Source organism: Triticum urartu, chromosome 7 (assembly GCF_003073215.2).
Source record: "Triticum urartu cultivar G1812 chromosome 7, Tu2.1, whole genome shotgun sequence".
Taxonomy (NCBI): Eukaryota; Viridiplantae; Streptophyta; class Magnoliopsida; order Poales; family Poaceae; genus Triticum; species Triticum urartu.
The window spans coordinates 643,945,321-643,967,190 of record NC_053028.1 but is presented as its reverse complement, the minus strand read 5'-3'; the positions used below and the strand labels follow the sequence as shown (position 1 = coordinate 643,967,190).

General features: G+C 41.3%; 1 pseudogene; it reads right to left on the bottom strand.

Annotated features, from left to right (window-relative positions):
* Positions 1–6,165: 6,165 nt before the first annotated feature.
* On the bottom strand, positions 6,166–20,485 carry LOC125525493 (annotated as a pseudogene).
* Between the last annotated feature and the right edge of the window lie 1,385 nt (positions 20,486–21,870).

The window sequence follows — 21,870 nt, the reverse complement described above, 5'->3', positions numbered from 1 at the left end:
CATGATCATCAATTTAATTTTAGACATTTGATTGCTGAGATTTACACACAAAAAATTTCCGCGTACAACCTATTCAACACGTCAGATGTAAACAGTTGAACACGTCTATTTCATTCGACTCGTGTCTTTCCTATAAAAGATACTGTCTGAAATAGTCATGGGTAAGCTAAACTAGGTTTGCAAACTATGACAGCCAAACCAAGGAAATAGCTGGAGCAAAATTGCATGTGATGATGTCATCAATCCTTTATATACCTAAGAGAGTGGTCCCTACTAATTTATTTATCTTAACATACAAGGATGCAACATCAGTACATCACCATCCAATTATGGATGGAATAAGACCCACCTCAACATGCAACCATATATATAAGAAAAGGCCCCCCACCACAAGCCATGCATGGGAAAATATTTTTCATTTTATTATTCTACTTACATTCAATAAATATTTTACAAGTATACATAATCAAATGTAGTAAGCTGTATGTATTTTAATTTTTATTCATGTTTATTAATTTAAAAATTTATATTCCACACAATCAAATTTATATTCCACATTTCTTCAATAGATGAACTTAATTTTCAAAATCATCATCCTTTTTTTTAAAATTCATGTTGTTTTTAGTTTTGGTGAACTTTTTCTCCCAATTTGGTAATTTTTTCTAAATTTTATTCTTTTCAAAACTTGCTAACTTTTTGCAAGTTTTTGTAGTTCTTTCGGATTGATTAATTTTTTAGCATTTTTTGTGCCAAAATTTTATACTTATTAAAATTTGGGAATATTTTATTTTCAACATGAATGACTAATAATCAACCGGTCAAATCTATACCTACTAATAAAAAGGATATTGCTTTTTATCACCGTAATTTTCATTCGTCTAACGATTCGTTTGGTGTTTGGTCACTTCGTCTCGCGCTGGGTGTCGCCCGTATGGGCCTCAGCCCGACCAGCCAAATCGCAACCAAGTTTTTTTGGTCCGTCCCTCACGGCCTCGCGGTTTTTGTGCCAAAAATAAACTCATGTGGGAGTCGAACCCGAAACCTTAGACTTAGATTTAAGTCCCTTAACCAACTAGGCCACTATAAACTAGTGACTACAAAAGGTTGTATAATATTTATATATTATAAAGGAAGAATCCATACAACCGCATTGGGCCTTCGCCTGTGCTCCAGCGACTGGGCCAAATTCATCAGCGCGTGTAAACATCATCAACGGACGAAAAAATATATTTCATACCGAATAGTCTCACCTTGCTCCACAAAACTGAATCTTACCAATTTATATATGTTCAATGCCGTTGTCTGTCGTGAGCTAATCAAACGGGATCTCTAACATGCAAGGAAATCGTGGGTGTATGTGGGTTGCCTGATATTTAAATTTATATTGCGCATATTATGAAAGGAATCCTTGTGGGCTCAAAACAAGTGCATAATTAAAGAGTAAGGATTGTGGCTGGAGTAAATTTGATGAAATTGTGGGATGGAAAAAAGAGCATTATTAAAGATGAAGGGTTATCGTTGGAGTAAATTGAATGAAAAATTGTGGGCATGAAACAACTGTAAGGAATGATTGTGGGCTAGAAAAATAATGCATAATTAACAGTAAGAATTGTGGGATGGATTGATTAAAGATTATGCTTGGAGTAAATTGAGTTAAAAATTGTGGTCATGAGGTGGACAATGCCTCAAATCTAAAACCCAGCTCCTAGGCGAGAAGAAGATAGAGGAAACTCATGTAAGTGGCACGTTTTTTTGCTATTCGTCATCCTGAGTGAGGAATAGTTATTCTTCACCCCCTCTCTATTTTGACATCAATGCACCGTATTTTTATGTTTTGTAAATTTTGTCTTATTTTATACGTAAAAAGAGAATGTAAGAAAAATATATACTTACCATAAAAAATATTTTACATTACGTAAAATTACAAATATAAAAACATAGTGTAAACATACATAAAATGCGATTTTTCCTATATTTTTTAATTTTTTATACCAAATTTTATGTAGTGAATCAATATAAATGTAACTATTTGTATTTCAAACTTAATTTATTTATGAAGTGATAGTAAGATTACCTCGGATGAGGAATAACTTATTCTACATCCTGGGTGATGAATAGTATTATCAGAATAGTTATCCTGATAACACTTCCGCACTGCATGCTCAACGCGAGGGCACTGCACTTTCTTCAGCAAGAGCACTGCATTACAGAGACTAGTGAACTTCCCGTCGTAAAAAATGTGCACGCCGTGTTTTTTCGGTATTGTTTTTGCTCTAGTTTTTAATCGTTTATCGAAACGAGGCGTATGATATACCGTTGGAAAGCTATGGATTAGGCGCAACTTCGCCATGTTGAACACTTTTCGAAATTCCTCACGGTTTAAGAGCAGTTTTGAAAATGGTGCGGCCCATGACGAGTGGCAGCGAGCGTTTTTTCGCGTTTTTTTCTAAACCGCTCGTCGGAATGAAGCAAACGATACACTGTTGGATAGATATCGTCGAGGCGCATCTTTTTCATATCTATCATTTTCTCTAATTTGTTACGGTTTAAGAGCAGTTTCAAATTTACTAAATTGCGAAATTCTGTTTTTCAAATTTTTGAAATTTTTGGTATTGTTTTCGCTCCAGTTTTTTTAACCGTTTGTTGAAACGAGACGTATGATACGCCATTGGAAAGCTACGGACAAGGCGCAACTTTCATATGTTGAAATGTTTTTGAAATTCCTTATGTTTTTTAGTTAATTTTGAAAATCGTGCGGCTGATGTCGAGAGGCAGCGGCTGTTTTTTCATGAAATTTTTACAAACCGCTGGTTAGAATGATTCAAATCATACGCCGTTGGAAAGATATCGACGAGACGCAACTTTTTCATGTAGAACACTCTCTCTAATTCCTTACGGTTTAAGAACAGTTTTGATTTTACCGAAAAGCGGACACTCTGTTCTTCGCGAGACCAAAATCGTCGTATGTACTGCATCGGACAGAAGAACGCACTGCTTCAGACGAAATACCGCACGGCATCAGATGAGCAAGTGCACTGCATGGTTTCTTTTTGTTTAGACGTATTTTTTCTCGAACAAGAAAAGAAGAACGCACTGCTTCAGATGAAATACCACACTTCATTAGATGGGCAAGTGCACTGCATGGTTTCTTTTTGTTTAGACATATTTTTTCTTGGACGGGGAAAGAAGAACGCACTGCTTCAGACGAATACCACACTTCATACAAGGGTCAAGCAAACTACATACATTATTTTATTTTATTTATAAAAAATATGAACAAGAGTGGACCGCATTGACGACGGCAAGTGAACCCCAACACTCTTGAAAGTGAACCCCAACACTCTTGAGAGTGAACCTCATTACTTTCTTTTTACTAGTTTAAATGTCTTTCAACAAACACAACATAAACTTTTTAAATACATTTTTCCAAGTGAAGTGTACTTCAAAGTCCTTCGGAGTGGACTTCTTGTAAGACCGGAGTGCACTTTAGTTTCCTCTTTATTTTTCCTATATAGTTTAGTTCCCCCCTAGTGCACTGCATACATTTTTTTGGTTAATGAAATATGCACTGCAGGGATGACGCGAGTAGACTACATTTTTTGTTTGCACGCTACACATTACACACAAGCATTCATCCACATACATTTTTTACTCTATCTCGAACAATAAAACAAACTTCAGAAAAAACGACGACATTTCTTTTTTTTCTCCTTCGTACATGTGCTGCACTGCACGTCGATACAATCTGCACTGCAAAAAGAAACAAGCATTTTTTGTACTGCATCCGTGCGTGGTGATGGCGCACACAAGCACTGAAACGGGCCGTGACACCGGACGGCATGTGAGGCCATGGCGAACTGCATCCGAAGGCAAAAAAAAAAGAAGCAGCAAAAGACGCAATTTCTGGACTGCACGGGGCGCTGTTGCCGCCGTTCACCTTCAGCTCCATGATTGAAGGAGGTTGGCCTCCTACCTGCCCTTCCGGCGATGCCCTGTAACAAAAGAGAGGGAGATGGAGGTAGGGGGTAGAGGAAGGGCTGCGGTGGAGGCCCTGAGAATCGCCCGACTGCAGTCACCGTTGGCCTGACCTGCGCGCCCATGCGTGGATCTCGCCGTCGCGGCGGCGGAGAGGTCGTTAGAGGAGGCGGCTTGCGGGAGGCCTTGCCGGCTCCGAACTATCGATGGAGGGCCACGTCGGACCGCGGGTTTCCGGACCTGACGTGGGGAGGGAGGAGGCGCACCGCAGTGGAAGAAAGTGGTGGCAGCGGTGCACCGGCGTATAAGGTGGAGGGATCTGGGACTACTGGTGGCCGGGGCTGTGGGGGAGGGGTGCGGCGATGGTGGCGCTGTAGGTGGCCGGGGCTGCGGGGGAGGGGTGCAGCGGTGGTGGCGCTGTAGGTGGATGGTCGTGGCAGCGCGCCGCCGTGGAAGGAGGCCGACCACCGGAGAGGAGGGAGGTGGGCTGGGGCGGCATGGAGCAGGGCAAGGAGGGGTGGGCTGAGGGAGGTGGGCCGGGGGGGTTCCCGTGGGGGTGGTGGGTGATGGGCGGCTGTGTTAGATCGGTGGAGCTATTAGCAGAATAAGCGAAAGTGTTATCATAATAAGGTCTTAAGGAGTGTTATCATAATAGACCCACCATATATATATAGTGTTACTATTCATCACCTAGGGTGCAAAATAGGTTATTCTTCACCTGAGGTAATCTTACAATCATTTCATAATTAAATTACGTTTGAAATTCAAAGTCACATTTCTATTGATTCACTACGTAAATTTTGACATAAGAACATAAAAAATATAGGTCATAAGACAAGAGAATTTGCAGTTTATGTGTATTTTAGACTATGTTTTTACGTTTGTAATTTTACATAACATAAAATATTTTTTACCGCGATTATATATTTTCTTACGGTCTCCTTTTGTGTCGGAAATAAGACAAAACTTACGGAACATAAAATTACGGTGCATTGATGGTAAAATAGAGAGGGGTGAAGAATAACTATTCCTCACCCAGGGTAACTTCGATCAAGCTTCGCTCTCTCAAATGGAAACACGACACTGCAAGCCCGGCTGATGCTACTATCATCAATGTTAGGAATATATAAATAGAGAGTGGCCACATGCATATTTTGTGTTGTAGCCTAGCTAGCTAGTTGCATATCTGCATATATCCATCTAGCCAGGAAATACGGTTCTGACACCCTGTCTAATGTATCCACTAACGGATCTCCACGTGCTCCCCTTTTTTTATCCTTTTATATCATTTGCCAAAAAATACATCATTTTTTCTTGAAGAGGTTTACAAAATCGATCATTCTGTCGTGCAAATTTGGTAAACCATGAAACATGCATACACAGCGTTGATATCATATATTAATGGGTGATTCAAATCTGCACCAGCCTTGTGTTGAGACAAGAAATGTATGGCCTAACTAGCTAGCAACCGAAGGACTATCACTGCAGAAAAGGTAGCATTACAATAATCACCAATATTTTAATAAAGCTGATTTACTGAGTACAACATTAGAAATATAACAAGAGTATGCCCGCAAAATCAGAATAAGGATAAGTCAATCTTGCAACATGCTGAAACCTCTAGTTACATCCCATAAGTTGATCTATGTAGAACTAAAACATTCAGGAAGGAAGAACTAGGAACATGGATACACCATTTCTTGTGGTGGGAAGCAGTACAAAAGTAAGATGCACCACAGTGTATAAAAACCAAACCATGATGGTGCAAATGGGCTAAAGATTCAATTGCGCTAGCATCTGATACACAGAATATAGGCTTACCAAGCGTAGTCAACCAATTGAGATCTGGATGGATCTTCAGAGTTCATACGACCTCGCCAAGGGGGCTTCAATTCAAATGAGAGGACGATATAAGAGATCCATCTAATTCAAATGGTTGGTTGTGGCAACGGCGGCTCGAGTGATTTTGAAAATTTTCGGGGTTATAAATAAAGGGAATTCGGCAACGACGGAAACCCTAGGTTATGAAGGGGATTGGTTCTACATGCTTATCTCTTCCTTATAATCTGATAATTAGCCTTAGCAACACACACAATATAATTCTTAATATTGTGGTTTGATAACGACGGGATAAAATGGGTCTTTCTCCATCATCAATGACACTAGATCAAAATGTATTGGGGCGAATTATCACTCACATGTGCGAGGTTTTGGTGTGATGATGCAGGGGGTGATCTCCAGCACGACCTTGTAAACGTGCAACTTGATGTTGTATTCTTGGTCCAGGAGCTTGAAGATGCACACATCCGACTTCTCTAGGTTGTTCTCCATGGCCAGCGCACCCCACCCAGCGCTGAATGCCGCGCGGGGACTCTCCCCGCCAGTGTACTCGTACCACACCTTCCACGGCTTCGCCTGTGGGTCCCACACTGTCATCTTCCTGCTCTCTTTGGGGAGAAATGTTTTCACGAACTTGTCCGGGATGATCTGTAGTTACAGGTCGATCACGATCAGTCAGTGAGCAATGCATTTTTAACGTATTGAAGGGAGAAATTGAATTGATAATTACCATGAAGTACGAGGCATAGACATCGTTGTGCTTCATTGCCTTGACGGTGAAGGGTCTCTCAGATTTGAACCTCCGTGCCCTCTCGATGGCATATTCCTTCTCCCTTTGAGTTACTGGATGCCTCTGTGACGTTAATCCCGGCCTTCTCATAACCTTGATGAGAACTAGTATAAAAAGATGGAGACTATCAGGATAGTTCACTTTAAGTTTGTTCTAACTAGTACTGGCAATATAATAAAAGGGCGCTCTTACATGAAGGAAGGAAGGAAGGAAGGTAGTAAGGAAGGAAGAAAGACATTTACCTCTGCCAGGTTGGTTTTCACCATTGCTCTTGTTGAACATCGGGAATTGATTCTACTTACTAAGCCTTTTACCAAAAGATTTGTGCCACGTGGTTAAGTCCGTGCACACGGATTCTGGCGCGAATACACTTGTATGAACTATATGTGGGTAAAGTTCATTAGCTCCATGACAAGAGCATATAGATAAGAACCATTTATAGTATAAGACCAGTGCTATGTAGCTAGCAGAGCATATTAATAGCTCGATGACACAACATCTAAGACATCTCAACCAGTATATGTGTGTGTGTGTGTAAAAAAGTACTACTCAATTTGAAATCGATTTGTTACCTGCCAAATTATCACTTGATGTTGTTTCTTCCGAAGCCGTTTTGAGGGGAACTCTTTTAGATGCTGAAGCAGAAGACCTGGTATAAACAATTGAAGGGACAATAGAGCTTTTTCCCTTATCCTTGGAGTCCTTTGATGGATGACTGGCCAACTCTGCTTACAATGGATGTGCACATAGGTTAGCTAGATAACAAGAGCCTATGAATCATGTGACAACATTTAACCATCACAATATATAGTTATATTGAAATTGATCCATCCAACGGTTATTCTGAATTACCTGCCAAATTGTCACTTGATCCTGCTGACTTAGAAGCAGAACGACCAGATGGAGACCTTATCTCCTCAGGCTTGGACATCATGGGTGGACGATGCTCAGATTCTTCTTACAGTTTGAGGTGCACATAGACAAATGTTAGCTCAATAACAAGAGCATACAAATAATTTTACAAAATCAAGCCATCTCATACCAATATATAGGTAAAAAGTACTACACATACTAATTATTTTTAAATCGATCGATCGATCAGAGGGTTCTTCTTAATTACCTGGCAAACTGTTGCTTGACGCTGCTCCCCCAGAAGATGGATCACCAGATGGAGCTTCAGTGTTTTTCCCCTCTGCGGGCCTGGACTTCTTGGATCGGTCCACTTGTGCCATGATATCATCAACCTTCCTAAACCTAGCCCTCTTCCCGACCACAAAACCATCGTCGGTCTTGCGTCGATCGTCCTGCTGTTGTTGCGCTGGTTCTAGAGCATCGTCGCTGCACATGCGATGTTCACAGTCTTCCTCATTCCCAGAGTTTCTGATAACATGTCTTCAACTTCCTCTGCCTCTTTACCTTCTAAAGAATTTTCTTCTTCTTTTGAAGATTCATTTTGTGGTGTACCTTCTGCACTGGTGCCAGTGTGAGCGTCTTCTTCTTGCGGGCCAGTACCATCTGCATTGGTGCTCGTGAGCCCTTTGTCTTCCTCTCTGGCCATGTCGATGTCCTTGTGCTGCGGTTGGGTGAGAGACGCGTACGGAGCCTCGTAGGACGATGGCAAGAAAACCATCACCGAGAACTGTGACTGCCCGTCGTAACGGAATACCAGCAGGTAGCCATACCCGACACGATGGTCGGAGAGGAACTCCTTCCATCCACGCGCAAAGCATAGCTCCCCGGATGAAAGAACATGCGGTGCCCCCATGTTTGGTTTTGCTAATTGATGACAATCTCTATGGACTAATGCTTTCCTTGAGTTATATTTGAAGGTTTTGTCCATAGGCTTTTCTTGGAGTACATGTGTTGGTTTCAAGGAGAGTTTGTGTCGACCAAGGTGCTATTCAAGGAATTATCCAAAGATTGGTCATTTGAGAGTTGAGCTTATTGCAAGCATGTCTTGAAGAAGAAGATTGTGTGATCATTCATGTTTACCTTCAAGACATCATCCAAACGAAGAGAGTTGGAAAGATTCAAGGTTGATCAAGACTAAGTCAAGAGTAAATCAAGTTGATCAACTCACAAAGAGTAGAAGATGTACCGAGAGGGATCAAGTGATCCCATGGTATGGTAAGCATTGTCCATTGCACTTTGTGTACTAACCCATGGTCTATGTGAGAGTCTATGTGGGGTTAGGTACGTGTCCATGGGCTTGCGTCAAGAGGATGATATCATACAACCCATGGGAAGGATGACATCAAGTGGTGATCGTCATCAAGATTGCCGTGTGCAATTTCAAGTGGAGAATCACGAAGAGATCAAGTGCTTGAAGCTTGCCATCCATTGTGGTGTCAATGGACTTGTGAAGATGTGCCGAAGAGTGGCTCACCCATAGTGGAGTATGGGGGACCAATCATCTAGTCTTCATCGACCCAACGCAATCAAGAAAGGTGGTCCATCTTGAGGAGGACAAGATCGTCATCATCTAACTCAAGTGGATCATGTGCAAGGCAAAGGTTTTCCCTTAATAGGTTTTCTATTTTACCGGTCTCATGGTGGTAGTTGGGAGACCGGGTTATAGGATCGATAGCCGTACTATCAAGGGGGGCTCTCAAGTGAGTAGCTTGATCGTATCGTTCGTCGAGAGCTCAAACCATTGCATCCTTGCATCATGTTTCTTGGTTCTTGTTTGGTTCTCTTTGTGAGTCTTAGAGCTTATGGTCATCTTGATGACAAGCTTGAGTTTATCGAAAACGGAGTTCGCATGCATCTTCTATGATGTTCTCGGTGTTGGAGGTTTTACCGGTCTTTTCCGAGGAAGGGTTCTCACCATTTTCTTATGGGCCTTTTCTCATTTTCTTCTTATTGTTATTTCTTTGAATATTGTGTTAGCCCTTGTCGCTAGCTTTCCAACAAACTTGGTTTCATCGAATTCGGAGTCCGTTTGCAAAAGTTGTGGCAGTTTTGGTGTTCTGAAAAGGCTGCAGCGGTACTACCGCGAATTGGAGCGGATGTAATTTTTTACTACCGCTCCAGAGAAGTACTACCGCGGCTCCTACAGCGGTAGTACCGCTCCGGACCAAAAACTCGTCCCAAGTCTTGCGGTGGTAGGTCCGGATGTATTTTTTTAGTACCGCTCGCAAGCAGTAGTACCGTTACCATTTGCGGTAGTACCGTGAGGTCGAGCGGTAGTACCGTGGGGACGAGCGGTAGTACCGCTCCGGCGGTTCTTCTGGCCTTTTGCCTCCTCGTTGTTGTTTTTCAAAGGGGTACTTCCGCCCTAGCGGTAGTACCGCTCCTTGGAGCGGTAGTACCGCTCTGTGCGGGCTGTGAGCATAACAGTTGGTTTTTTCCCCACCTATAAAAGGGGGTCTTCTTCCCCAATGAACCTTATCCTTTTAGCTCGTGTTCTTCCCCCATTGTTGACCTTCTTCGAGCTTGCTAACTCTCAATCCCTCCAATGATTCTTGCTAATTCTTGAGGGAAAAGAGAGAGGAGATCTAGATCCACGTTTCCACCAATCACTTTCTCCTATAAGTGAGGGGAACCCCTTGGATCTAGATCTTGGAGTTCTTTGTGTTCTTCTTTCGTTCTTCCTCTCATTCTCTTCCCTAGCATTAGTTGCTTTGGTGGGATTGGGAGAGAAGGACTTGGGCACTCCGTGTGCCCTTGCCATTGCATTTGGTGCATCGGTTTGAGTTCTCCATGGTGATACGTGGAAGCGAAGTTTGAGAAGCTTATTACTATTGGGTGTTTGGGCACCCTAGAGCTTGTTCCTCTTGGGTGCCTTGGCGCCCTAGACGGTTGGTGGTGTTCGGAGCTCAATCATTGTGGTGTAAAGCTCCGGGCAAGCGTCGGGGTCTCCAATTAGGTTGTGGAGATCGCCCCGAGCAATTTGACGGGTACCGGTGACCGCCCCCAAGGGTTGCCAAAGTGTACATGTTCGGTGACCGCCCCCAAGGGTTGTCATTTGTACGGGTTCGGTGACCGCCCTCAAGGGTGCCTTAGTGGAATCACGGCATCTTGCATTGTGCGAGGGCGTGAGGAGATTACGGTGGCCCTAGTGGCTTCTTGGGGAGCATTGTGCCTCCACACCGCTCCAAACGGAGATTAGCATCCGCAAGGGGTGTGAACTTCGGGATACATCGTCGTCTCCGCGTGCCTCGGTTATCTCTTACCCGAGCTCTTTACTTATGCTCTTTACTTTGTGATAGCCATATTGTTTCTTATCATATATCTTGCTATCACATAGTTGTTTATCTTGCTTAGTATAAGTTGTTGGTGCACATAGGTGAGCCTAGTTGTTGTAGGTTCTGTGTTTGACAAATTAACCGTTAGGTTTATTCCGCATTTGTTCAAGCCTAAACAGTAATTATTTTAAAGCGCCTATTCACCCCCCCTCTAGGCGACATCCACGATATTTCAATTGGTATCAGAGCCTCGTCTCTCTTTGTTAGGCTTAACCGCCTAGAGAGTAAAGATGTCGACTAGGGGATTAGGATTCTCTCACACTCTTAGTTTCGATGGCACAAATTTTGATGTTTGGGTAATTCGCATGCTTAATCTCTTTAGGGTCATGGACCCAAATTTAGAGCGAATTGTAGATATGGGTTTTTCTCCTCCAAAGGATCCTCAAAGATTATCTTTAGAGGATGAGAAAAACTCTTATCTCAATGCTTAAGCTTCTAATGTGCTTTTCGATGCTTTGAGCAATGTAGTTATATTTCAACTCATGCCATTCCGGGATGCTCATGAGTTGTGGACAAAGCTTCATGATAAATATGGCGTGTCCAAGTTTTGTGGGGATGATTGTTCTCCCTCCACATCCGGCCGTATAGTCTTCTCAACTTCTTATACTTCACCTACATGTGGCTTGCCACAAGGTAATGATATGGTGAGTAGTGTTGGTCATTGCAATGATGATAGTATGTTCATTGTGGATGATCCTTCATCACTATCTTATTGCAATGCTCCTTCTTTGGGCTTTAACACTTCGAGCACTCCAAATGTTTCACATGCTTGTGTTGATAGTCCTTGCATATCATGTAGAAATTGGTTGACTAAATCCCATGATGATATGTTTACTATGTCTTGTTGCCATGATAAAAATGCATATATGTCCTCGAATTGTTGTGCTAACAATGTAGAGGAAACCCAACACCCCATGGAACAAGATGTGGTCTTGAATGGTGCTTCAACGGATCCTTCATCATCATCTATTGCATTTTGCCTTATGGCCAAGGCTTCAAAGGTATCTCCCACTTTGAATCCCAATATATCTTGTGATGATGGCAAGAGTGATGATGATGTTGATTATGATGAAGAGAATGATAATGTTGCCTCCTTAAAAACTAAGGGGGAAATGATTTTTAAAGCTCTTCACGAAAATAAACTTGCTCGTTCCAACTTCATGGAAATCATGTCTCTTGCCATTGAAGGCAAGAAATACATTGAGGAGTTGGAATCTCATCTAGAGGAGCATGAGGTCACCATTGAGAAAATGGAAGCTCATGAGCGTGATTACGCAAATGAGATCGCGGAGCTATCTCAAGCTCTTGAACATGAACAAACCACATCCGAATCTCTTGAGGAGACCTTTGCTCTAGAATTATCTAGAATAAATGAATCTCATGATAGAGCACTCGAGGTGGCCAATGATTTCAAAACTAAAAATGCTAAGCTTGAAGTTGCTCATGCTAGACTCCTTGAGGATTTTGAGCACCTCGAAAATGGCTCAAGGGTCATCAAGGGTGAGCTCATCAAACTCACCGAGTCTCATGCTCAACTTAAAGCTTCATATTCAAAAGAGCTTGCCAAGTTGTCTTCTCCTCTTGTTGCTAATGATGATGCTTGTGCTACTAACTCTATCTCTTGTGAAGCATCCATATTAAAGGAGAATGTTGAGCTAATGGCTCAACTTGAGTTGCTATCTAGCAATTATGGGATGTTGGAAGAAAATCATGTAAACCTCACAAGCTCTCATGATGATCTTCTAGTATCCCATAATGTGCTAAAGTTAGCTCATGAGGCCATGTTGCTAAGGTAACATCTAGTGAGCCTCTATGGATACTAGCACTACTTTTGGTCAAAATGCTATATTGCCTTGTGCTAGTCCTCGTGATTCATCCATGCATAACATTGGTACATCTTGTGATGAATTGCTTTCCTTGCCTTGTTGCTCTAACGATGAAGCTTATACTTCCTCTAGTACTTGTGTTGAGACTAACCATGCAGAGAAAATCAAAGATCTCAACGCCCAAGTCACTTCTTTGAAGAAAGACTTGGAAAATAGTCATGAAGGAAAATTCACACTCAACAATATCTTGAGTGTGCAAAAATCCCCCAATGACAAAGGTGGACTTGGATTCAACTCCAACAAGAAGAAGAAGTCCAAAGTGAACAAAAAGAAGGGCCAAGAACAAGTCAAGAATTCGGCCAAGATTGTTTGCTTCCAGTGCAAAGTAGAAGGGCATCATGTTAGATCTTGCCCATTGAAGAAGAAGGCCATTAGTGACAAGCAACAAGGGAAGCGTCCACAAGTTTGATCTCATGCTCAACCACAAGTTGAAGAAAGTCCTCTTCCCAAGAATCCTCAAGCTAATGCTTCTCAAGTTGAGAAATCAAGTGAGAAGAAAGTGAAGAGTAGACGTTGCTACTTATGTCGTGAGAAAGGTCACCTCGCCTCTTCATGCACTAGTGGTAACTTATCCAACCCAATTATTATTGATGATATCTATTCTCTTGGGAAGGATAAGGTTGGCAATGTGTTTGCCAAAGTTGTTGGTACTCAAAGTGGTGTCAAGAAGAGAACCATTTGGGTAGCCAAGCCTATTGCGACTAACCTCTTAGGACCCAACTTGGTTGGGGACCAACAAGCTCAAACTTGATCAATAGGTGTTGTTGGAGGGCATTGGAGACTTGGCTACTTTATGAAGAATTAAGGGGACTTCATCATTCTAATTGTCTCAAGCCAAGTTATTCGAATTATCAAGTTTCTATCTTATATCCAATGTTTCTCTATGCGGTAACTCGTGCTTAAAGTGTTTACATTGATAGTTACTTACCCCTTTGCATGTTTGGTTTTGTTCCTTGCATGTGTTTGTATATGTTGTGCTTCCAACTTGATTATCTTGAGCAATCAAGTATGTGTGTGTTGGTTTGCACATCATGTACGTGTGTGTCATGCATTGAGCCTTTTGCATCTTGTTATTTTCTTAGTTGGCCCTTGTGAGAGATTAATGGAATATCCCATTTTGGGGGAGTGATGTGCTTTGTGCACCTCACAATCCTATATATGTGTGTACATGAGTAATACCATATAGTATTGATATTTCTAGATTATCTAGTCGCTATGTGGTATGTCTTCTCATGAGAAATTCAAATTCTATATTGTCCATTAATTATCTCGTGTTGGATCATTTTTTTGCCTCTTGTTTATCTTTAATTGGTATCACATTATGGGGGAGTAATATGCTATGTGTATATTACTAGCCTAGAAAATGTGTACATTTGAGATATTGTCACATAGAATTGATATTGTAAATTATCTTGTTCCTAGGTGGCATGTTAGCTCTACAAGTTGCAATTTGCTTTTTGTTTGGTGTGAAGATGATGTCAGATATCCTTGTTATCTACCACCGGGAATTATTTCCAAATACTTCTTGTCTTTTGACAATTGGTACTCACTTATGTGTGGTAGAAATTATTGATCATCTTTACATTGGCCTTTGCTTTTATTTGCTTTATCTCTTGCCTAGGATTGTGTCAACTCCCATTGTATTCCATACCACTTGTGGATCTTGTTAATTTCTTGACCTTGTCTAGTGTTTTCTAGATATAGTGAAAGTGGTGATCCCACCTCGTGCATTTTGTATTCAAATGCAAATTCTCTATAATGCACTAGGCTTGGGGGAGCCATCCTATTCTCTATAAAACACTCATCTTGTGATCCTTATCAAGTGTGTGTTTGTGGAAGGCAAGCCGTTTCTTTTTGGTGCTTTGTGCCATCATGAAACTCTGTAGCGGGCTTGGTTTGTTTGGAACCATTCTCTCTTTTGGGAGTTTGACATCTTTTTTTTTGAGTGTATCAATGGATATCTCATTCCTTGATGTATCTTTTATGGATATCCTCCAAGTGATGATTTATTCATTTGGTATCTTTTCTTCGCTTGGTATTTCTTTGTCTTTTGGTCTTGCTTCTTGAAAGTCTTGAGCATGCATATTTACTTCTTGTAGTTTCTTTGGCATGTTTTCTTTCTTTGATCCAATATATAGGGGGAACTCCAGCAAGTCTCAAATTGGATGAGATGTGCATGAAATTCATTTTCATATCTATATGCACATATTTATGTGGAGTTTGTCCTATGTGTTGTTGGTTCTCTAACTCTTTGGTCCCAATGAGTTTGGGTACCATTGTTTGTGTTGTTGTTCTAGGAACAAGTGGAGATGCATTGGATGCTCGGCTCACTCACAAGGAAGGTGGTGTCACCATGTGCTTATTGGAGTCAAGCTAGGATGATTAATGAACTACTATCTACCTTTAATTGGCATCTACTACATCCATCCAATGGTATCTCGGTAACAAGTATCATCATCTACTTCATGCACACATTTCTTGCATCAACCTTTCGTAGGTTGTATCATGGCATGTTATCCATTCTCTCTTGTGATACTTGTTTCCTTTCTCAAAGCATCCCAACAATGATGTCTTGTTGCTAGTTGTGATGTCTTTGATGTTCGTGTGGTTGGAATTCATTTATATGCAATAAGACCATATCTAGCCTTGTGCTATGCTCTCAAGCAAATATCTTATTGGTATATGTATGACTTCCGTTTTGGATATCTTGTTCCTTCATGTTGTAACTATTTCGGGTGTACATCCTTCTTTGTAGATATATATCATCATGATTTCGTCTACCTAGAACCTTATACACTTGAGAGAAATTACATCTCTAGATGATATCCTTTCTTTCACGTCCACCTTGTCCTTTCTTATGTTATTTCTTTGGTGGCTCCGTGAAAGCTTTTGCCTTGAGTGCGTATGATCTCGTTGCATCTTGATGCACTCTTGTGTGGTGAAGATTATTTTCCTCATGCTTATCTCTACGAGGCTTTTTCCATCTTAATTGGTATCCCTCGTCTTGATGAGGCTTTCATCTTCTATCTTCGCCACGGGTTGTCACAAGCATAGGTTCTTTATATGCTTATTAGTCAGCTTGTGAACCCATTTGCTAGTTGTATGTGGGAATGATAGGCCTTGCACTGTGTTGCCTCATTTTTTCAAGACTTTATTGATGCTTAATGCTCATCCGTACATTAGTCTTCTCAAGTGCATTGTCTTGACTCACACACATCATTTTGGTTGAGCCCATTCTTAAGTTGCCTTTGTCACTTATTGCTCAACCATGTGTTTGTTACATGTACTAGGCTTAGTTTCCTATATGCTCACTTGCACTTGTTGTAAGTTTCTATTGATTTTGGGGGAGCTATGATCCTATTTTGTGCACTTTGTATCCAAATACAAAGATTCTTATGTGTGCACAAATCATGGGGAGCTTCTCTAGTCTCTTTAGAACACTCCTTTGCTCTTATCATAATATCCTTTATTCATGTAGCTCGTAGGATCTTTGGCCTAGTTGGTTCAATTGGTATCTTTTGATAGCTTGCTTCAATTGGTATCTTTTGATTGCTTGATTGCTTGTTTCTCTCTTTGTTATGTCCTTGTGGCATATCTTTCCTTTAGCAATCTTGGTGCCTCAATATAGTTGGTCTTCCTCCAAGTATTACCGTTGGATATGTGTATTGCATTCCACTCTCTTGTTGAGAAATACACAATTTATGGAGGAACACAATTTATATTGGCCTTCTATGCTTTTCGCCCATTTTGGCAATCGATGCCAATGGGGGAGAAGTTTCAGAGAGTTTTGTGGAGAAGTCTTCAGAGTTTTCTCCTAGCTTCGGTTTTGTTCCAAAGCATTTGCATCTCCTACACATGCATTATTGGTTATTGCATTGCTTGGTGATGCATAATTCCTTGTATAAACTCTCGTGAAAGTGATTGTCATCAATTACCAAAATGGGGGAGATTGAAAGAACATGTGGTGCCCCCATGTTTGGTTTTGGTAATTGATGACAATCTCTATGGACTAATTCTTTCCTTGAGTTATATTTGAAGGTTTTGTCCATAGGATTTTCTTGGAGTACATGTGTTGGTTTCAAGGAGAGTTTGTGTCGACCAAGGTGCTATTCAAGGAATTATTCAAAGATTGGTCATTTGAGAGTTGAGCTTATTGCAAGCATGTCTTGAAGAAGAAGATTGTGTGATCATTCATGTTTACCTTCAAGACATCATCCAAACAAAGAGAGTTGGAAAGATTTAAGGTTGATCAAGACTAAGTCAAGAGTGAATCAAGTTGATCAACTCACAAAGAGTAGAAGATGTACCGAGAGGGATCAAGTGATCCCATGGTATGGTAAGCATTGTCCATTGCACTTTGTGTACTAACCCATGGTCTATGTGAGAGTCTATGTGGGGTTAGGTACGTGTCCATGGGCTTGCGTCAAGAGGATGATATCATACAACCCATGGGAAGGATGACATCAAGTGGTGATCGTCATCAAGATTGCCGTGTGCAATTTCAAGTGGAGAATCACGAAGAGATCAAGTGCTTGAAGCTTGCCATCCATTATGGTGTCAATGGACTTGTGAAGATGTGCCGAAGAGTGGCTCACCCATAGTGGAGTATGGGGGAGCAATCATCTAGTCTTCATCGACCCAATGCAATCAAGAAAGGTGGTCCATCTTGAGGAGGACAAGATCGTCATCATCTAACTCAAGTGGATCATGTGCAAGGCAAAAGTTTGCCCTTGATAGGTTTTCTATTTTACCGGTCTCATGGTGGTAGTTGGGAGACCGGGTTATAGGATCGATAGCCGTACTATCAAGGGGGGCTCTCAAGTGAGTAGCTTGATCGTATCGTTCATCGAGAGCTCAAACCATTGCATCCTTGCATCATGTTTCTTGGTTCTTGTTTGGTTCTCTTTGTGAGTCTTAGAGCTTATGGTCATCTTGATGACAAGCTTGAGTTCATCGAAAACGGAGTTCGCATGCATCTTCTATGATGTTTTCAGTGTTGGAGGTTTTACCGGTCTTTTCCGAGGAAGGGTTCTCACCATTTTCTTATGGGCCTTTTCTCATTTTCTTCTTATTGTTATTTCTTTGAATATTGTGTTAGCCCTTGTCGCTAGCTTTCCAACAAACTTGGTTTCATCGAATTCGGAGTCCGTTTGCAAAAGTTGTGGCAGTTTTGGTGTTCTGAAAAGGCTGCAGCGGTACTACCGCGAATTGGAGCGGATGTAATTTTTTACTACCGCTCCAGAGCAGTACTACCGCGGCTCCTACAGCGGTAGTACCGCTCCAGACCAAAAACTCGTCCCAAGTCTTGCGGTGGTAGGTCCGGATGTATTTTTTTAGTACCACTCGCAAGCAGTAGTACCGCTACCATTTGTGGTAGTACCGTGAGGACGAGCGGTAGTACCGCTCCAGCGGTTCTTCTGGCCTTTTGCCTCCTCGCTGTTGTTTTTCAAAGGGGTACTTCCGCCCTAGCGGTAGTACCGCTCCTTGGAGCGGTAGTACCGCTCTGTGCGGGCTGTGAGCATAACGGTTGGTTTTTTCCCCACCTATAAAAGCGAGTCTTCTTCCCCAATGAACCTTATCCTTTTAGCTCGTGTTCTTCCCCCATTGTTGACCTTCTTCGAGCTTGCTAACTCTCAATCCCTCCAATGATTCTTGCTAGTTCTTGAGGAAAAAGAGAGAGGAGATCTAGATCCACGTTTCCACCAATCACTTTCTCCTCTAAGTGAGGGGAACCCCTTGGATCTAGATCTTGGAGTTCTTCGTATTATTCTTTCGTTCTTCCTCTCATTCTCTTCCCTAGCATTAGTTGCTTTGGTGGGATTGGGAGAGAAGGACTTGGGCACTCCGTGTGCCCTTGCCATTGCATTTGGTGCATCGGTTTGAGTTCTCCACGGTGATACGTGGAAGCGAAGTTTGAGAAGCTTATTACTCTTGGGTGTTTGGGCACCCTAGAGCTTGTTCCTCTTGGGTGCCTTGGCGCCCTAGACGGTTGGTGGTGTTCGGAGCTCAATCATTGTGGTGTAAAGCTCTGGGCAAGCGTCGGGGTCTCCAATTAGGTTGTGGAGATCGCCCCGAGCAATTTGATGGGTACCGGTGACCGCCCCAAGGGTTGCCAAAGTGTACAGGTTCGGTGACCACCCCCAAGGGTTGCCATTTGTACGGGTTCGGTGACCGCCCTCAAGGGTCCCTTAGTGGAATCACGGCATCTTGCATTGTGCGAGGGCGTGGGGAGATTACGATGGCCCTAGTGGCTTCTTGGGGAGCATTGTGCCTCCACACCGCTCCAAACGGAGATTAGCATCCGCAAGGGTGTGAACTTCGGGATACATCGTCGTCTCCGCGTGCCTCGGTTATCTCTTACCCGAGCTCTTTACTTATGCTCTTTACTTTGTGATAGCCATATTGTTTCTTATCATATATCTTGCTATCACATAGTTGTTTATCTTGCTTAGTATAAGTTGTTGGTGCACATAGGTGAGCCTAGTTGTTGTAGGTTCTGTGTTTGACAAATTAACCGTTAGATTTATTCCGTATTTGTTCAAGCCGAAACCATAATTATTTTAAAGCGCCTATTCACCCCCCCCTCTAGGCGACATCCACGATCTTTCACCGGAGATTTTAGCCAGCTCTATGGGCCATTTATTCCCGCTTGGACCTCTCAGGGAAACCATTGATGTACAATCTTCCAAGTATTTGTGGAATCCTACTGGAATGGTGTGGAACATATGTAGTCATACAAATTAATTAATAATGGCTGAAAACATGTCGAGCACAACCCAAACATGCATATATGGCATTTAACCTTTTCTTCCTATAGTCCAATCCTAGCTATCATTCACTGCTCAATTGGCATTATATTTTGCAGAAATAGTAGTTATGTCTCTTTTATTTACAATCTACATTTTTTGTAAATACAAAAAATATCAACTTTCATGAAGTAGTTTATATTTTGGATATGTTATCTCTTTTATCCTTCTCAATGGTAGAAACAATTGTATAGTACATGTTTCAAACATATCATTCACAAATTGAACAAAGAATCTATTGGGTGAAATAGATTATATATGTAAAAAATTAACTCTACCAAATTAGGGAGCACCATTCCTAAATGTGAACCGCAATGGAAAAGATAACCTTCACAACAATCATGCAAAAATACAGTAGGTAAAAATGGGACAGCTAAAATGAGTTAGTCCCTTTCTTAGTTGTTATGAATCAAGAAAACCTACCATGTGTTCCATAAATGAATAGGATATGGGCACCCTAAAGAAGTGAGGGCAATTTTTTTGGTCATTCTGGTCCTTCTCATCCCTTTCCTTCGAATCCTCTTCCTCTTTACCATTCTCCTTCCTTCCCTTCTGCTCATTTATCTCCTTTTGTTCCTCCTCTTTCTCTTCATCAATTTCTTGTTGCCCCTGCTCTTCTTTCTCATTCTCCTCCTTTTTCCCTTATGTGAGTTCTCCTTCTTCCCATTTTCCTTTCTTTTCCTCCAATCCTCTCTCTCCTCCTCACCATCCTTCTGATCAACAACTCTCATTTTCTTCTCTTTCTCCCCCTTGTTCTTAGCTATCTTCCTCTTCGATGAATTTTGCTTTTCCTCTGCTTTCTTATCACCTTCAACTTCATTTTTCTTCATTTTCCCTTTCATGATAATATTGTCATCTTTCTCTTCTTTTACCTTGACCTTATTATCTACCATGCCCATAGTGTTATACTGTTTTTGATGATGTACCATGATTGGACCTTTACTGATGGCATGTACTTCTCTATCTGCAATACAATAGGAGATATATGGCACATTAGCAGAATATAATACTTCTGTAATGGTAACAATGGCATGTAATACTCAAGTTTCACTCGAGGGCTGAATCTACATATGAAATGCTTTCCAAGTTTGGAATTTTGTTCTGACTATTCAATGATTATTCCAAACTACTTAGTTATTTTCAAGAACACTCATACAGAGTCCTTATCTTACAGATTTAACAACCAACATAAATATAATTGCCATATAAGATCTTCATGGAATAAAATAGAACACTATTTATCCCATATTAATATCCAAATATTCACACCAATACACATCATACATGAATGCTTGGAATATATATAGAGTGGCCACATGCATAATATTTTGGCGAGGCACACTTGCACATTTGTATATATTCATCTAACCAGGCAATCCGGTTTTCATACTTTATCCAATATATCCACTAATGGACCTTCATGTGCTCCCCATGTTTATCCTTCTAGAGAATCTTCCAAACAAACATTATTTTGTCTTAGTGAGATTTAAAAATTCGATGACTCCATTATGAAAATTTAGCAAACCAACAAACATGCACATATTGTGTGTATTACCACCCTTGTGTTGAGACAAGAAAGGTATGGCGTAACTAGCAACCCTGCGGTTCTCACAAGAGAAAAGGAATGTAGCATTATACTAATATGAAATATTTTAATAAAAATAAATATAACTTTATGAATATAAAACAATATTTTTCCTAGTGGGATTCTTTCTTCCATATATATAGGGCATTAGATCATTCTTCCAACATGGCCAAATTTCCAATGCGAGGATGACAACACCAACAAAATTATTGAGTGTTTCACAAGAATCTATAACCCCCCCTAAAAGTGAGAAGACGGATACATCAATCTTATAAAGAAAACCTCTAGTTATATCCCACATGAATCTATGCTCAAGTAAAGCATTCAGAAACTATGAACACGGATACAGCCGTCCTTGTGTTGGGAAGAACAAAATCATGATGAACACTGGATTAATATAATAATAAGGCGATGCATAATCATAACAATGAGCCAAAGATCTAACTGCGCTAACATAGATCAGATATACGGTAGGGCTTACCAAGCGTTGTGAATCAATTGACTCGATGGAGAAGACGAGACGAGAGACTGCCTTGATTTAGATGAAGGAGAGCATGGTTGGTGGCGGCGGCGGTAGTGGCGGCTCGATGGACATTACGAGATTTTGGGGTTATATAGGGGGGTTGGAAGGGGGAAAACCCTAGGTTTCGAAAGGGGTGGGGCTTGGGAGAACAAAGGAATGTCCATGCTTAACTTTTCTAGGCCCATCATCATCAGTGGAACAATATAAATCTTGATAGGC